We start from the raw sequence: 19,711 nt of genomic DNA, 5'->3' as shown, positions 1-19,711 counted from the left end.
TTTTCGAAATTAATAAATAAACTCGTTAACCCTGAAAAAGGTCCCAAACGGACCGAAATGTCGGCCAAGACAAAATAGCAGTTTTTTTATATGGTCAAGACTGGAAAGCCACCCACTAGAATATGAATTCAACAGTCGAATAGTAATTATTAAATTTATTCAGACAGTCTGTTTTTTTTAGATAAGCATTCCAAGTTCTCACATATGTAAATTCCTTCAAGTTGAATTCCTATATTTTGTCAGTAATTCTGTTTGACGTGCCTTCCAAAACTTCAGCTTGACGTAGTTCAGCTTAGCCTTGACAGACTACACATCTTAACGGTTGCTACTTCTTGGTTATCCTAAACCATGTGCTCATCGAATTGCTTCTTCCGTCTTTCAATTACCTCGCACGAAACAAAAGTACCAACTACATAAAAGTTTATTTCGCCCAGCTTGCGGGACCCCAAATTAGTGTTCTTGTAAGCAATGTTGGTGTGAGTTATTTTCATTAGGTACTACGTGAAAAAGTTAAGAAGGTATTGGTTGATTTTTCACCTAAATGCCAGTTCATCATACTCAAATTTTACTACGCTTCTTACTCAATTGTGTCTTGTCACGCCAAACTGTTACAGTTAGGTTGTTTTCCTTTTTTTATCCACAATGATGTCTCCAGCAGTTCCACCTGGCATTTCTACAGCATGTCAATTAGGTATTTCCCCAGAAGCTTCACTTTTGTCTCCAGCTCCACCTGAGATTTATCCAGCAGTTCCATCTGGAATGTCCCCAAGGGTTCCAGCTGGGATTTCTCCAGAAATATCTATAGGAACACCTCTAGGAGTTCCACTCGAAGTTCGTTCAGCAATTCCTCAAGAATTTGTGCTAGGAGTTTCTCTAATAATTCCTCCAGAAGTTTCTCTTTAGTTTCTTTTGGGAGTTCCTCTTATTATTTATGAAGTACCTCCATATCTCAGAGTATCTCTACGAATTCTACCTAGGATACCTTTTGAAGTTCATCCAACAGTTTCCCTCCGAATTTGTCCAAAAATACCTTCAAGAGTATCTACGGAAATTCTTCCGTAGAAAACGACTTACAAAGTACCTCTGAAAATCCATTTTCCGAGGACTTTTGGTATTTTTTCCGAAGCATTACCTAAAATTTCACCCAAAGCACCTCTGAAAATTCTACCCAGAGTATTCCCAGAATTCCTTCTGGCCTTACTTCCAGAGTAACTCTGACAATTCCGTCCAGAGTATATTCAACGATACCTCAGTTTACTTCCGGGAATTCTTCTCAAAATGCTTTCGAAGTTTTTTCTCAAAATTACTTCGGGTACTTCTCTCAGACTCGCTTTGGAAATTTAAAGTTCATCCTGTATTTTACCTCTGCTGAGTAGCTCAAATAATTCCTTAAACAGTACCAGTGGAGATACTTCCTGAAATTCTTCAAAATTCTTCCATTATTGCTTCGATAATTCCTCCCAGAACTGCATTGGTAATGTAAAATACTTCCGCCTCTTTGCGAACCCCTCCAAGAGTATTCCCGGAAACTCCCTTCGGAGCTGATCCAACGGTGGTGCCTACAAGAGTGCCTCCGAAAAATATTTTCGGATAACCTCACGTTATTTATTCCAAAGCATCACCAGGAAGAGTTCCTTTTTTGGAATTGTTCTCTAATTGCTTGAAAATTTGGAGGATTTATTTTGGAAATTCGTTTAAGAATACCTGCAGATACCTGCAGATAGTGTATCTAAAAATAACTCCGGAAATTTGTTTATCCTGGACTTCCCAAAAATTCTCGAAAAACTCCCGAAAATCCCAGAGAAACTTCCAAAAACACATATCTGGGTGATTTTCTAGCAGTTTTTTTTTTCTTTAAATTAAAGAACAAGCTTCTGGCAGAAGTCCCATAATAACTCCTGTAAAAATACACAGAGAATCTTTCGGCAAAATTCTCAGAGGAAACTTCAGTAAACTTTTCGAAGGGATTCATGTTGGAATCTTTGATGAAAACGAAAAAATGTTCAGTGTAAATTCTGGTGTAATTCTCAGAAAAACTCATGGAATGCAAATGCTGAATAAATTATGAAGAGCTGCTTGAAGAATATACATAGAAACATTTGGAGAAAAACTAGAGAAACTTCCGAATGATTTCCTGGAGACAATCGCTGGGGAATTGTTTGAGAAACTTCTGCATGTTATCCCGATGAACTTCTTGGTGGAAGGACTCCTGAAGGAATTTCTAGAAAAAAAAATCCCGGGGAAGCCTTAAAAGATTACCAGAAGAACTCTGAAAGGAATCCTTGGAAAGTTTATCAGAAAAAATCCAGGAGGAATTCTCAATGGAACTTCTGGTAAAAATCCAAAATTTTCAAAGGATTCGTTACAAGACATTCCGGAAAAACAATCAGTGAAACTTCTAGAGGAGGTCATGCATTAATTTCCGGAGCGCTACTTAAACAATTCAAAGTCACACAGTCACCGCTGTCATCTTCTTCCGTTCGTCATAAGCACTTGCACCGGCTGCACCACCGCCATGTGGTTCGTGGCACCGGAGTCTAGGAATCAATGCATTTTCGCCAGCTCTTCTTTTTCTTCCTGTGATGCCATGAAGCAAACGTTCGCATGATCCGAGGTACGTTTTTCTTCAACCATCATGTCAGATTTACTGTTTCGTCCTCGGTTTCGTTCTTTCACCACCTCGTACTCACTCAGACTTGAACTCACTGGAAAACGCACAAATGTTCCGGCAAATCATTATCAGCCGCCTCTTCATTTTTCAACCGAAGGAGCTATTGCCCGATGAACAATTGCCCATCAACGCCACAACGTTAGAACACCGCTTTTTGTGTATCCCAAATCTGTTTTGGATACGCACAGTCCTTCACAAGCTCTAGCTAATTATCCGCGATGGCCGAAATGATAACCACTTTGCAGTTTTTCTCCGCGGCTATTAACTCAACCATTTGCCTTTTCTTCTCGGTATTCAGTTGGAATCGTCGGCCATCTTGCGCTACTCGTCAATCTCGACGATCACCCGGTGGACGCAATCTATAATAAACCGTGCATGTCAAGGATGGACTCCATCTAGAACTTCCTGTTATGGAATCTGGACCCGCCGGACGTGGCGACTTTCGCATTCTCGTCATACCTGGGCCCATAACCTGTTGGAACTAGCACACAGTGGAACCACACAACAACGGGAAGAAAAAGAAAGTTTTCCGAACCGGAATAAAGCAAAACACTTGCATACGGTTTTGACGAGCACGAACGGATGCACCATCATCGGGAATAAACTAATTCGATAGGCCTGTTCACCAGGGCCCATATAGCCGAGGCGGTAAACGCACGGGTATTCAGCATGACCATGCTGGGTGACGGGTTCGATTCCCGGTCGGTCCAGGATCTTTTCGTAAAGGAAATTTCCTTGACTTCCTTGGGCATAGAGTATCTTCGTGCCTGCCACACGATATACGCATGCAAAATGGTCATTGGCAGAGGAAGCTCTCAGTTAATAACTGTGGAAGTGCTCATAGAACACTAAGCTGAGAAGCAGGCTTTGTCCCAATGAGGACGTTACGCCAAGAAGAGAGAGAGAGTCCTGTTCAATGAAGTAGGTTAACATTGTTGAAGTTACTTCATCCTGCTACTACCCATTTGTTGACGAATTACATTCTTCCGAGCATTTGCCTCACTAATCGCCTTCCCGTTTAGCGCCATCTGTGGATTCTCCGCATCCTGCACGGTTAGTATGGCCGCTTCCACAATACGTCGCTAGCAATCACTCCAAACATCCAGTTCATACAGTCTACCTATTATAGAATGTCCGACAGCCATAGCTTCCCGTTTCTTCACAACTTCCACTTTGTCGTCGAAATAGTTGACCTGCAACCCGGAGCTCGCCACTCGATTCACCGAAAACAAATTCGTCCTCAATGCGTACAGCCATTGTAGACTATTATTGTTAGCTCTCGAACAGCTGCAAAATTTCAGAATCAAGCTTTTTCAACGCTTTAAAAAAAAATGCGAGGCTTATAATTAAAAAAGGTAGAAATCAATGGCTACTATTATGGTACAGTCGAAATTCCTATAACACGGTTCCTATAACACGGTGCCATCCCCACATTACGCCCACCGCAACTTCACAGTTGTCTTTCAACTGAAACTCAGTTGATTTTTGGAAGATAACTAGCTTGCTGGCCGTAAAGCGACTAGTAACTTGTTATACTTAGGAATTCCAACTGTATATCATGTCACCACAATGCCTATGATAGTTCTAACAGAAGGGTAGCAAGTTCCATCCCAGTCAAACAACGCCAAAGAGACGAATTGATGGAACCCATCAATTTCCACTATAATCCGAATAATTTAATTTCCAAACTGGTGTTTCTAGCGCTTGCAAAAGATATTTATAAATTCCTATTGCACATAATAATACAGTGTTAAGTGAATTGTTTTCAAACCTTTGGTGTCATTGGTCGTAACGAGTTCAATATGCATGGTAATATGCAGTTAGTAATACTCTTCTCGTCCTGTATCCATCTAGTAACGGGAGTCTCGTTGTCCGACGAACTTCTGCAATACACCATTTCCGTAATACAGCACTACAATCAGCAGAAGTCTGGATGGTTCAAGTGCGTATTCTACGACCTGTCAGGCGGCGGAAGCGATACCGGTTGGTTCGGAAAACTCGTCTCGTCCGCTCAGCTAGACAATATCGCCAAATACGTTCTGGATGAACACTTCAACATAGATAACAATGGATGTTTAGTTCTTAAACAATACTTGATGATTATCTTTGTGGACGACCGCGTTTTGAGTTATTCAACGTGCCCTCCTCCGGTTGAACGATTTTTGGCTCTTCAGCATACCAATTCGCCACTGATGGTACTACTGGATGTTGAAAATGCGGATGTCTACCGGAGTATCGTGAAGTTTTTGGCTGAATTTCAGTTCCACAAGATAACCTACATTGGAACGAAGCGGAAACAAATTGTTCAAATGGGACTTTTTGGTAAACCAAAACGGTTGATGACGCAGTTCCGTAGTCCACGCGAGCTGATTCGAAGCAATATACGCAACTCGTACGGAAGACCCATCAGAATTACTTATTTGGCCAAGCCATGGTATCCTGCTACAGTTTGGATACATCAAACAGCCATTTTCTTGAACACTAGCGTACAGTTTTATCCAGTTTGCACCACGAAAATGATGCCGTACGAATGCATAGAAACGATGTTCAGGGCCACATACGTAGACATTGCATTGGACCAAAGAGGAACGATACAATCTAAAAGCAGTATGCTGTTCAGCGTTACTCCAACTTCTAGTGTCATTTTGGTGCCTCAAGGAAGGCTATTGAATTCAATTGAAATATTTACGAAACCATTCGCTTGGGAATCATGGTTTGTGCTTTTGCTGATGCTGATTTTAATTGCTGCGATAAATCTCATCTTCACTTCGCTGTTTGAAAACGAACCGATTTTGCTTGTAGTATGCGGCTTTGAAAAACAAAGTTTACATCGCGCCAGTAACAATGAAAAGTTTGCAATGCTTCCGATGATTGTGTTCTTTTTTCTGATGTTCAACGCATATGGAACAAAACTCATTTCATTCATGACCGACAAGCCCTCCATAGGGAACATCAGAACATTGGATGAGTTGGCGAAGTCAGGGATCAAACTAACAGCGGACCTTTTTCTCGATAGGAGGTTGGCGAACGACAGTTTGCTGGGACCATTGATGGTTCACAAACCAGTGGGCTCGAACAATGTAACGCTGGATGGAGTGAACGCTCATTTTAGTAATGATCGCGAGGCATCTACTGTGGTATCGCTTAGGCGGAATTACGATTTCAAGCTGAATCGACCCAAATATGCAATCATCAACGAACGGAAGTCAACCACCTATCACTTTTACTTTGTTGGGATATTTAGTCCATTCGCCGAGATGTTGTACTACACGCAGAAGGTGTTTTTCGAATCGGGCCTGTTCAACGTTTGGCAGAAGAATTGGATCGATTTCTATTTGACCGAGGATAGGAAAGACTGCACACGGAACGATGTTGATGATACTGAAATGCTTTCTTTTGATGACCTGATTTCAACATGGATAGTTTTGAGCATTGGTTTACTGGTGAGCCTGGTGGGCTTTGGTTTGGAATTGCTGAAATTTTCATTCCAACGTATCAACGTTACGGGAAAGTGTTGCGAAGCGATTGGTAAGCTTAGCTACCGCATAAAATTGCCATTCCTACACAGCCGCCAAAAGTGCTTTTGCTGTGAGCCCCAGCAATCGTCGCAGCGCCGAATATGAATTCTAAACTCGGTGAAATATTTATTTTGATTCCACATCAGCATGAGTATAAAGTGAACGTATATTTCGTAGTTGCTACTCCGTGATTGACTAGAACAATCATAATTGCACAGAACCAAAAAATAAATTCGAGCCTGTGGCTGGCTTGTCAAAGTCCAAAAAAACGAAGAAAAGAACCTCCCTCAACGTGGAAGTTGGACCATTTTCCGTCTTCTACTGCACTGGCGTAGTCGTTTCTCCCTTTGCCGTGGTCTCCCATGTCTACGTTCTCCACGCCATTCAGGTGCTCATCGAAGCGCTGCTTCCACCTTTCAATCATCTCACGTATGGCCATCAAGAGACTCCTATCCTTTTATGCATGCAGCACACGACACGAATTCGTTGCGGGATGCGTTGAGTTTCTGGTAGAACTTCCATATTTCTTGAGAACGGCACACCAGTTCCACTTCCTAGAATTTCGCTTCTTCAAGGCGGCATTTTTTTTCGAAACAGGTGTGTCTGCTGATTCCGCTTCTGTTTGTAACTTTTCGCGTTCTGACGGGTTCCTTGCTGCAAATTACCGCTTTGCTTTATTTTATCGTTATCATATATAGTATATACACAAGTATATACACATATGCATATAGTTTTCAAATACTGATCTGGGCATGAATAACTAATTAAATTGAGCACTAGTTGAGATTCTTTGTAATCATGATGTATCAATCATAGAACATCTTTACAAACCTTCATGAACCTGATTGAGCAACCGACTGTCGCCTCAGCATACGTGCAGAATCTCGAGGCAACGTTGCCAGACTGCTCGAGTAGTAAAAGTAGCCATCAATGACGCAGCAAAGATCACCATTAGATACGTGAAAAGGGGTCAACGGAACGAATAGTTCGTCGAGGAGAGCAGACCGATTTTGGAGGAGAAAAATGCAGCATGGGCGGTAATGCTGCAGCATGGAACTCGGCAGAACGTAGCGGAGCGGTACAAACAGAAGCGTAAACAGCAGATCCACCTATTTCGAGAGAAGAAGCGGAGTGTGAAGAAATGGAACTGATGTGCCGTTCTTAAGAAACACGGAAGTTCTATTAGAAACTGAACGCCCCCGCAACGGCTTTGTGCCGCGAGCCGAAATGTGCCGGGATAAAGACTGGGGCCTCTTGAGGGACAGACACACGCGACGTGATCGAAAGGTGGAAGCAGCCCTTCAATGAACATCTGAATGGTAACGGAGGCAACGGCTATGCCAGAGGGATGTTAAGGATTCCGTTCACCAGGTCAAAACCAACAAAGCAATTGGTAAGGATGGTATCGCAGCTGAACTCATGAAGATGAGCCCAGAAAAGTGGGCCACCTGCCTGCACCGAATGATAGTCAGTATCTGGGAAACCGAACGGCTACCGGAATTGTGAAAGGAATCAGGCCCATTCACAAGAAAGGCGACCATTTGGAATGTGAGAACTTCATCAGAGCGATCACCATTTTGAATGCTGTCTACGAAGTGCTATCCCAAATCATCTAACATCTGACACCTAAAACGAATGAGCTCGTGAGAAGTTATTAAGGCGGTTCCTTAGACGCCCTGTCGACAACGGACCAGGTCCTCACCGTACGTAATGTTCCAGAAGGCCGTGGGTACCCATCACCTGTTCATCAACTTCAAGGCGGCGAATACGATAGTACCGACCGAACAGAGCTATGGGAAATCATGGACGAGAATGGTTTTCCTTGGGAAGTTGACCAGACTTTGGACTACGGAAGAGAGTCTCGGGAAGTTGACCAGACTGTTCAACGATGAACGGCAAGCATAACTGCGTGAGGGTTTTGGGTGGTCTATCCAGTTTGTTCAGTAGTTTCCCTCGTATTGTGGTCAGTTTGCATTAAAGTCATCGATAAGTTGTTTGTGCTTATGTAAGTTTTATAGGAATATACAAATATATTTTTTTATTGCGATGTTTACTTTTTAACATGGTGTTCAATTCATATGACAGCGATGCGATGAATCATGAGACTCACAGCAATCACTTTTGTCGGCTGCGTAGGTATGCCAATTTTATGCGGGAGCCAAATTTACCCAATGAGTGCCTTTCATGCCAATTCACCACATTTCCGCGTAGCAATGCACAAGCCACGCGCATTAAGGCTCGTAATTTGATACACTGGATCGAATATTTCAGCAACTCCAAACCAAAGCCCACCAGACTCACAAGTAAACCAATGCCCAACACCATCCATGTTGAAATGAGATCGTCAAATGAAAGCATTTCCGTGTCATCGACATCGTTCCGTATGCGATCTTTTCTATCCTCGGCCAAATGGATATCGATCCAATCCTTCTGCCAAACGTTGAACAAGCCCGATTCGAAAAACACCTTCTGCGTGTAGTAGAACATCTCGACGAGCGGACTAAATATCCCAACATAGTAGAAGTGATAGGTAGTTGCTTTCCTTTCGTTGATAATTGCATATTTGGGTCGTTTCAGCTTGAAATCGTAATTCCGCCTAAGCGATACCACAGTAGATGCCTCGCGATCATTACTAAAATGAGCGTTCACTCCATTCAGTTTTGCATTGTCCGAGCCAATTGGTTTGTGAACCATCGATGGCCCCAACAAGCTGTCGTTCGCCAAACTCCTGTCGAGGAAGAGGTCCGCTGTTATTTTGAGACCCGACTTCGCCAACTCATCCAATGTTCTGATGTTTCCTATGGAGGGCTTGTTCGTCATGAATGAAATGAGTTTCGTTCCATATGCGTTGAACATCAGAAAAAAGAACACAATCATCGGAAGCAACGCAAACTTTTCTTTGGTACTGGCGCGGTGAAAATTTCGTTTTCCAAAGCCGCATACTATAAGCAAAATTGGTTCGTTCTCAAACAGCGAAGTGAAGATCAAATTTATCGCAGCAATTAAAACCAGCATCATCAAAAGCACAAACCATGATTCCCAAGCGAATGGTTTCGTAAATATTTCAATTGAATTTAGTAGCCTTCCTTGCGGTACCAAAATAACACTAGAAGTAGGAGTAACACTGAAGAGCATACTACTTGTAGATTGTATCGTTCCTCTTTGGTCCAATGCAATGTCTACGTATGTGGCCCGGTACATGTTGTCCAGGCATTCAAATGGCATCATCTTCGTGGTGCAAACTCGGTAAAACTGTACGCTAGTGTTCAAGAAAATGGCCGTCTGATATATCCAAATTTTAGCTGGATACCATGGCTGAGCCAAATAAGTAATTCCGATGGATCTTCCGTACGAGTTGCGTATATTGCTTCGAAACAGCTCTTCTGGGCTAGGGAACTGCGTCACCACCCGTTTAGGTTTACCAAAAAGTCCCATTTGAACAATTTGTTTCCGCTTCGTTCCAATGTAGGTTATCTTGTCGAACTGAAATTCAGCCAAAAACTTCACGATACTCCGGTAAACATTCACATTTTCAATATCCAGTAGTACCATCAGTGGCGAATTAGTATGCTGAAGAGCCAAAAATAGTTCAACCGGAGGAGGGCACGTTGAAAAACTCAAAACGCGGTCTCCCACGAAGATAATCAACAAGTCTTGTTTAAGAGCTAAACTTCCATTGTAGTCTATGTTAAAGTGTTCATCCAGAACGTATTTGGCGATATTGTCTAGTTGTGCTGAGGAAACGAGTTTTTTGAACCAATCGTTATCGCTCCCGCCGCCCGACAGGTCGTAGAATACGCACTTGAACCATCCAGGCTTCTGCTGATCGTAGTGCTGTATTACGGAAATGGTGTATTGAAGCAGCTCGTCGAACAACGAGGCTCCCGTTGCAAGCTGGATACAGGACGAGAAGAGTACCACTAACTGCATATTACCGTGCATGTTGGACTCGTTGCAACCAATGACACAAAAAATTAAAAAACATATTGTGTAACACAGTATTATTATGTGCAATGGGAAATTATAAATACTTAGAACCACCAGTATTTGAATGAATTTTTAAGGATTATAGTGGAAATTGATAGATCTGCTTGGCATTGTTCGACTGGGATGGAACTTGCTACCCTTCTGTGAGAATTATTACAGGCGTTGTGGTGACATGATAAACAGTTGGATTTCCTATAACATGATACTAGTAAGCACAATTTTTCAGCGATTTCACATGATTTTTTTCGTAAATTAACTGAATTTATTAAAAGGCAACTGAGAGATTCCGGTGGATGTAAAAGGGGTCGGTACCGTGTTGTAGGAGCTCCAACTGTATCATAATAGTAATCATAGACTTTTAATTGTAGGCCGCGCATTTTTGAAGCGTTGAAAAAAAAAAATGATACTGAATGTTTGCAGCTGGTAAAGTATCATTCGACCCTTGACAAAAACAATCAACAATTGCTTTGGAACTGAGTATTCCTCCCTCTTATTCATCATAGTCTTGGCATAATATCCTAACTGAAACAAATCCTACATCTCAGCTTCTCATTTTGCTTCTGCAAATCTGAGCATCAGTGCTCGAGGAGGAGTAGCTGCGAGCCAGTCACAAAAAAGTATTGCAACGGATGATCAATATCAAAATAATTCGATCCGAGTCCAAAGAGAACAACCCCAGCGAACAAAAAGGACCTGCGATTGGAAACTCGGTACGTGGCACTGCCGATCTCTCAACTTCATTGGGAGCATCCGCATTCTTGCCGATCTACTGAAGGTTTGTTGTACTCGGCATCGTAGCGCTGCAGGAAGTAATCATACCATCTGCCAGAGCTGCGGCAACACATCTCGAGGCAGCGTTGCCAGACGAAGGCGAGCGTGATGTGGCCTCTCCAAAGGACTTCTAGAGTACAACCATCAACGACGCAGCCGAGAGCACCATGGAATACGTAGAAAGGAGTCGACGGAACGAATGTTTCGACGAGAAATGCAGAGCAATTTTTGAAGAGAAGAACGTAGCTCGGGCGGTAATTCTGAAGCAAGAGTCTCGGCGGAACATGGAACGTTACAGGCAGAAGTGGAAACAGCGCTCCTTCCGGGACAAAAAGCGGAGTGCAATGGGATGGAACTGCTGTACCGTTCCCAAGAAACGCGGAAGTTCTACAAGAAGCTCAACGCATCCCGCAATGGCTTTGTGTCGCGAACCGAAATCAATGAGGATACTGCAGGGAGACGGATATGAGATGATTGCAAGGTGAAAGCAGCACTTCAATGAGCACCTGAATAACGTGGAGACCATGGCAACGGTACGGTAAAGGCTGGGTATGCTGCGCAATTCAGATCCCATTGTGATCCACTAGCCTCTGCCTAGCAACTTCTATCCCTACCTCCTCGTGGTACCAGCCGGAAACTATGAGCAACCTTAGGGGAGATCGGGTAACCAACCCCGGTGGGAACTTTCGTCGTAGGCTGACAGAGAAGGAGGGGGGGGTTGCTTCGGCAAACCTGAGCGTCTGTTCTCCAGGAGGAACGACTCACAACAGCGTCTGATCCCCATGTTAGGGGCGGCTAATCTACGTCCGAGTGCCAGGGAAGGACTCTAAGCTCAACTGTGCACTATGGTCCTCCGGAAAGTAGGGGGTTGGTGTCAGGCCCTACGAGCCAGCCGTAAAAAACCATTGTAACGGAAAATCAGCAACAGAATAATACCAACTAAGACCAACGGCAACGACCCCAGCGAACAAAAAGGACTTGCGATTGGGAACTCGGTACGTGGAACTGCACTCAATTTCATTGGGAGCACCCGTATACTCGCCGATCTACTGAAGGACCGCGGGTTCGGCATCGTAGCGCTGCAGGAGGTGTGTTGGACAAGATCCATGGTGCGAACGTTTAGAGGTAATCATACCATCTACCAGAGCTGCGGCAACACACGCGAGCTGGGAACAGCTTTCATCGTGATGGGTGATATGCAGAGGCGCGTGATCGGTTGGTAGCCGATCGACGAAAGAATGTGCAGGTTGAGGACCAAGGGCCGATTCTTCAACTTCAGCATAATAAACGTGCACAGCCCACACTCAGGAAGTACTGATGATGACAAGGACGCGAGTACGATTGCTGCCCAAGCCACGACGTCAAGATCATCATAGGAGATTTAAACGCTCAGGTAGGCCAGGAGGAGGAAGTCAGACCGACGATTGGTAAGTTCAGCGCCCACTAGCAGACGAACGAACTCATTGATTTCGCCGCCTCCAAAAATATGGCCATACGTAGCACCTTTTTCCAACACAGCCTCAGTTATCGTTACACCTGGAGATCACCACAACAAACGGAATCGCAAATCGACCACGTTCTGATTGATGGACGGCACTTCTCCGACATTATCGACGTCAGGACCTATCGTGGCGCCAACATCGACTCCGACCGCTATCTGGTGATGGTCAAACTGCGCCCAAAACTCTCCGTCATCAACTATGTACGGTACCGGCGACCGCCACGGTACAACCTTGAGCGACTAAAACAACCGGATGTCGCCTCAGCATACGCGCAGAATCTCGAGCCCGCGTTGCCAGACGAGCGCGAGCTCGAAGAGGCCCCTCTAGAGGACTGCTGGAGTACAGTGGAAGCAGTCATCAACAACGCAGCCGAGAGCACCATCGGGCACGTGGAACGGAATCGACGGAACGAATGGTTCGACAAAGAGTGTAGAACGGTTTTGGAGGATAAGAACGCAGCACGGGCGGTAATGCTACAGCAAGGAACCCGGCAGAACGTGGAACGTTACAAACAGAAGCGGAAGCAACAGACACGCCGCTTTCGGGAGAAACAGACCCGTCCGGAAGAAATGGAATGCGTGAAAATGGAACTGCTGCGCCGTTCCCAAGTAACACGGAAGCTCTATCAGAAGCTCAATGCATTCCGCAATGGCTTCGTTCCGCGAGCCGAAATATGCAGGGATAAAAACGGAGGCCTCTTGACGGACGGACGTGAGGTGATCGAAAGGTGGAAGCAGCATTTCGATCAGCACCTGAACGGCGTGGAGAACGTAGGCACGGGAGCCCACGGCAACGGAAGAAACGACGACGCCAGTGCAACGGAGGACGGAAATGAACCAACTCCCACGCTGAGGGAAGTTAAGGATGCCATTCACCAGCTCAAAACCAACAAAGCAGCTGGTAAGGATGGTATCGCAGCTGAACTCATCAAGATGGGCCCAGAAAAGTTGGCCACCTGTCTGCATTGGCTGATAGTCAGGATCTGGGAAACTGAACAGCTACCGGAGGAGTGGAAGGAAGGGGTAATCTGCCCCATTCACAAGAAAGGCGACCATTTGGAATGTGAGAACTTCAGGGCGATGACTATTTTGAATGCTGCCTACAAAGTGCTATCCCAGATCATCTTCCGTCGTCTGTCACCTAAAACAAATGAGTTCGTGGGAAGTTATCAAGCCGGCTTCATCGACGGCCGGTCGACAACGGACCAGATCTTTACCGTACGGCAAATACTCCAGAAATGCCGTGAATACCAGGTCCCAACGCACCACCTGTTCATCGACTTCAAAGCGGCATACGATAGTATCGACCGCGCAGAGCTATGGAGAATCATGGACGAAAACGGCTTTCCTGGGAAGCTGACTAGACTGATTAAAGCAACGATGGACGGTGTGCAAAACTGCGTAAGGGTTTCGGGTGAACTATCCAGTTCATTCGTATCTTGCCAGGACTGCGACAAGGTGATGGACTCTCATGCCTACTCTTCAACATCTCTCTGGAAGGTGTGATGCGACGAGCCGGGCTCAACAGCCGGGGGACAATTTTCACAAAATCCGATCAATTTGTGTGCTTTGCGGACGACATGGACATTATCGCTAGAACATTTGGAACGGTGGCAGAACTGTACACCCGCCTGAAACGCGAAGCAGCAAAGGTCGGACTGGTGGCGAATGCCTCAAAAACAAAATACATGCTGGTAGGCGGAACCGAACACGACCGGATCCGTCTGGGTAGTAATGTTACGATAGACAGAGATACATACGAGGTGGTGGAGGAATTCGTCTATCTCGGATCCTTACTGGCGGCTGACAACAACGTGAGCCGTGAAACTCGGAGGCGCATGTTCAAGGGAAGTCGGGCCTACTACGGGCTCCAGAAGAAACTGCGGTCGAAAAAGATTCACCCACGCACCAAATGCACCATGTACAAAACGCTAATAAGACGGGTGCGAGACATGGACCATGCTCGAGGAGGACCTACAAGCACTCGGAGTTTTCGAGCGATGCGTGCTAAGAACGATCTTCGGCGGTGTACAGGAGAACGGTGTGTGGCGGAGAAGGATGAACCACGAGCTCGCTGCACTTTACGGCGAACCCAGCATCCAGAAGGTGGTCAAAGCCGGAAGAATACGGTGGGCAGGGCATGTTGCAAGAATGCCGGACAACAACCCTGCAAAGCTGGTGTTTGCAACTGATCCGGTTGGCACAAGAAGGCGTGGAGCGCAGAGAGCACGATAGGCGGACCAGGTGGAGCGTGACTTGGCAACGTGAGAACTTCAGGGCGATCACTATTTTGAATGCTGCCTACAAAGTGCTATCCCAGATCATCTTCCGTCGTCTGTCACCTAAAACGAATGAGTTCATGGGAAGTTATCGAGCCGGCTTTATCGACGAGCGGCCGACAATGGACCAGATCTTGACCGTACGACAAATCCTCCTGAAATGTCGTGAATACCAGTTCCCATATAGCCTGAGGGGTGACAGGTTCGATTCCTGGTTGGGCCAGGAACATTTTGTGAAGGAAATTTCTTTGACTTTCTTGGGAAAAGAGTATCTTCACCGCGAAGACTTCGCGCCTGACACACGATATACGCATGCAGAATGATCATTAGCAGATGAAGCTCTCAGTTACTAACTGTGGAAGTGTTCACAGGTCCTAAGCTATAGGGCAGGCTTTGTCGAAATTGGGACGTTACGCAAAATATAAGTGACTCTAATCGGGTATTGAAAACTGTCGTTATTTTGAAATATGAGTGATAACAATCGCCAGCAGACAATTCCAACCAATTCAAATGGGTGAGTCATGCTTCAATCACCCGGTCATTCACAAAACAAACTGGGGCAAACCATACACGGTTGTGCGGGAAAAATGTCAACTCATCACAGGATTGCAAAAACCGCCTTACAATCACTTCTATTTTCACACTCGTCGTTGTCAGTTAATTGCACGACACGACCGATTTCCTCTGCTTCGCAAGTACCTAGTCATAATTGTCACAATTGTTAGTGTCGCGTCATCGAGAACTCTGTGATGAACAGTGCCGGGTGCCACTGACTGACTGGTTGCAATGTGGTGACGTCGTAGTCGTTCTCTCTGAGTAATTTATCACGCGTTCTGCTCAATAGGTACAACGTCACTTTTTTTTGCTTCCATCACGTTTGCTTCTATCACTTACTTATCAGTATAGTTCGCGTGGAGGTCGTTGCAATCGCTGCCCAGGAAAATTGGATAAGTATCAGCGCTAATGTACATAACGCTGATTATCTTTTTGGTTGAACCTGGTTCAACGCTTCAATTTTATCTAATAGATATGGATTAATCGTCACCTGTTTGGTGGTCGATGTTGACGTGGTTAATTTTAGATGTTTTTGCAGTTGTATTCAAGCTAGGTTTTCTCGAAATCCTTCCTAGTCATAGCTAATGTAGTTAAGTACGGCGATAATGCCTTTGCTTTTATTGCTCAAATTAAAACAGTTTTATGTTCATTTCCCATAAGGAAAACATTTCCACCCATTGGGACTTCCGCCGACCGGGGCGTGGGCAAAACAGCTGCCGTTTGTTGCTAATTTAGTAGAAACCTCAATCCGATCAGCTGGCTCAAGTGCAATCAGTGACAAGTTTTTCAAAACATAATTTCCTAACTGTTGCAGTTGAGCGGGGATCGGTAGTAGTAAAATCGCAAACACGTGACTTTACACGCTGGTTGCCATCGGCGTATTTTAAGCGAGAAACCTATAATACCCGTACACTTGTACAGTTGGTACAAGGGGCAAGGGTTTTACCAGTCACTCGATGCAAACAATGGCCGTGGTCGTCGTCGAGGATTGCGCGCGGGTGGATGGGAATCACCCTTGCTGGAAAGTACAGATCTGGTAGTGCAAAGCTGTGTTTGGGTTTTTATGTTTCGAGATCAAAATTAAAGCAACTTGCAGAAGCCCGAATATAGTAGAAATACACTTTTGTTGGTTATCAACTTTTTATAGCAGCGATTCGCAACATATACTTTTGAAACGACCCGTTATTCCAGAGACGTGATTCTCCTACCCAGGGAATCCCAGAAATGTTACATAATAATGCCACATGTAAAGCGTTTCGAACAACTTCATGCGGGAGCGAAGCTTTTTTTTTAACCGCAGCTTATTCTGGAAAATGAAGATCGTGATACTACTTTTCAGACAAATCCTGTCGTTCTCGGTTCCTCCAACCATTTTGTACTTTGTTTTTAACATACGGTAGTTCTTTGCTGCTTCGCGTTCCAGGCGGCTGTATAGTTCTGCCACCGTTTGAAATTGCTCTAGCAAGAATGTCGGTATTGTTCGCAAAGAACACAAAGACTGGATTTCGTGAAAACCGTAACCCGAGTGGTGATCTCGGCTCGTCGACGATTTCTAGATTTTCGTACGGTGAAGATCTCGTCCGTTGTCGACCGGCCGTCGATGGAGCCGGCTTCATAATTTCCCACGAACTCATTCGTTTTAGGTGACAGACAGTGGAAGATGTTCTGGGATATGACCTTGTAGTCTGCTTTCAATATGCTAAACGCTTCAAAGTTCTCACTTTCCAAATAGTCGACGTTTTTATGAATAGGGCAGATTACTCCTTTCTTCCACTCCTTTAGTAGATGTTCGGTTTACAAGATTCTGACTATAAATCGATTCTAGCAAGTGTCCGAAACTTCTATGCCCTTTTTGATGCGTTCAGTCACGTCACCATCCTTACCAGCTACTTTATTGGTTTGAGCTAGAGTATAGCATCCTTAACCGTCTTCAGTATGGGAATTTCAGGTTCTCTTCGAAGTGCTGCTTGCACCTTAAATCACCTCACGATCGTCCGCCAAAAAGCTTCCGTTCTAATCGTTATATATCTCGACTTGCGGCACAAAGCCGTTGTGGAATGCGTTGTGCTTCTGGCAGAACTTCCGCGTTTCTTGAGAACGGCACAGCAGTTTCATTTTCTCGCATTTCGCTTCTCCCGAAAGAGGCGGGTCTACTGTTTCCGCATATGTTTGTATCGTTCCGCGTTCTGCCGCGTTCCATACTGCAGCATTAACGCTTGCGCTGCGTTTTTCTTCTCTTAAATCGCTCCTAAATTTGCAAACAGTAATGAACAATGGGACCGTGTACATTCTATTTGAGTTGTAGTTTTAAAATAACGGCTCAGCCGAAAAATGCTTCATCCGAATGCGTTTATACTAAAAATTTAAACTGATGTTACAAACTCGCGTAATATAAAAAAAATAATCGTAAAAACCGCGTTATAATAATAAAAAGTATCGTAAAAAACGCGTGGAAAAGGTCAAGTCATCTACCGTGAAAAGACTAGAAATTTTAGGGGGTTCTAGGAAGTTTCAGGGAGGCTTTTAGAGGCATTTTGAGAAGTCACATGCAGAGCAGCGCTACTACCAATTGTGCACCACCACTCTAGGCCGATCAATATCAAGACGACAATGGCAGACTACGACTTGGATACAGATCCACACTCCAAATTACAATCATTGCAACTGAACTGATTTTTGGCGATTCTAGCGAAATCACAAAAAAAAATAAATGACCAACATACATTACATATTGTTTATACCACATATTAAAACATCTTCACAGTTAGAGTTTTTTTTTAAATTTTAATACGAATTTTAAAGATGATGTATCAGTGATATCTACACGCCATAAAAGTCAGTTTAGTTGTGATGGACAAAAGAAAGTGGCGATGACTGGTACTTCATAAGAGCAGACGCTGGATTGAATCGCAGCCAGCCTATTAAAATCTGCGATTTGCCTACCAGTGATAGTGACAGAATGCAACTCTGGTTACATGACGTTTTAGGGAGGCTTCAGATGCGTTTCAGGAGTTTTAGCGGGTTATAGAACTTTTTGTAAAGCTTATAAGATTTTTGAACATTTTCTTTAAACATATCTCATTTTATTTCAATAAAAACTATCCTCACTAGAATTTGGCAGCCGGGGCCCGTAGCGTAGTGGCCACACGTTCACTTCATAAGTGGATGGTCATGGGTTCGATCCCAGCCCCGGAACTTGAAAATTTTCGTCAGCTGCCCCTTCCCCCGAGAGCGGCTGACACCTGACCCTCTTCTAAGCATATGCTTTAACGGACCTGGAAAATTGGATATCGGCTAATGGAAACTCATAATGGACCCTCAATCGGACTGGAAGAGGAACAAGAGCCATACATCAACATCCTTGTGCTCATCATTGTACCATGGACAGGGTAGAAAAGGGACAGCAGCGCAAAGGGAAACCAGTTCGATAATGTAGAATTAGAATAGAATACCTTCAGGCACTGTACAAAGTGTGCCAATTGCTCACGCAGTGCCCCAAAGGACAAAAGTGCTGTAAATAAGACTCAGTGGTCGAAGAATAAAAAAGAGTTGGCTATATGTACACTTCTGAGAGAATCCTTGAGAGGACGTTTACCGGGAAAATTAGAAAGAATTCCTAGGTAGAAATTCACAAACTCTCACGACTCTTCTATAGATATTCTTTTCTAAAACTTATTTTAGATCAGTACTGTTGGTTTTCGAATTCCAGCGTCTACGGTATGTCCTGGATAGAATTTCTTCAATTCCTTGATAAATTCAGATTTCTTAAATTTTTGATGAAGTCCTCGTGAGGTCTCTTAATGAATTTTCCTATATTCTTTTCAGGAATTCCTTCAGGGATTCTCTCAAGCGTTTATTCAGGTATTCCTCCAGAAAATTCTCCAGAGATTCTTCTGGAAGTTCCCCTAGAGGTTAGATCGTAAACTTCTCTTGGGATTTAGAAATCTTTCTTCTGGGATTTTTTCAGATTTTTTTCTGGAGACCCTTCAGTGATTCTTTCAGGAGTTCCTTCAGAAATCTCATCAGAATTTATTCTTTGGCGTTTCTCCAGAATTATTCCAAGAAATTCTTCTTGGAATAACTGCACAACTTCTCCAGTTTTCCTGGCATTGCTTGAGAAATTCCTTCATAAAAATTTGTTTTTAGGATATTTTGATTTGCGATTCCTATAAAAATTCTCCCATTTGATTTAAATTTTCTCCGTAAATTCTTCTGGAATTGCTTCGGGGATTTTTATCCACTGATATCTTTTAGACATTTTGCAAGCAATTCTTTCGGGAATTCCTCCAGAAGAATCTCCGAAAATTCTTCCAGGGTTTGTTCCTAATCATCGTCCAGGAATCCCTTTAGAAATTTATTGCGAGATTTATTCAAGAATTCCTTCAGTACCTTCCCGAAGTTTTTTTCTTTTCAGAGACTTCCTTCAGAA

General features: G+C 44.1%; 1 protein-coding gene across 2 annotated transcripts in view; it reads left to right on the top strand.

Annotated features, from left to right (window-relative positions):
• The window catches only part of LOC109414751 (cystinosin homolog), a gene marked incomplete at its 3' end in the record, with an annotated part of 65,125 nt that overhangs the window by 8,822 nt on the left and 36,592 nt on the right, over window positions 1–19,711 (top strand).

This window comes from Aedes albopictus, unplaced genomic scaffold (genome assembly GCF_035046485.1).
Source record: "Aedes albopictus strain Foshan unplaced genomic scaffold, AalbF5 HiC_scaffold_122, whole genome shotgun sequence".
Lineage (NCBI taxonomy): Eukaryota > Metazoa > Arthropoda > Insecta > Diptera > Culicidae > Aedes > Aedes albopictus.
This window is presented reverse-complemented; position numbering and strand designations above follow the sequence as displayed.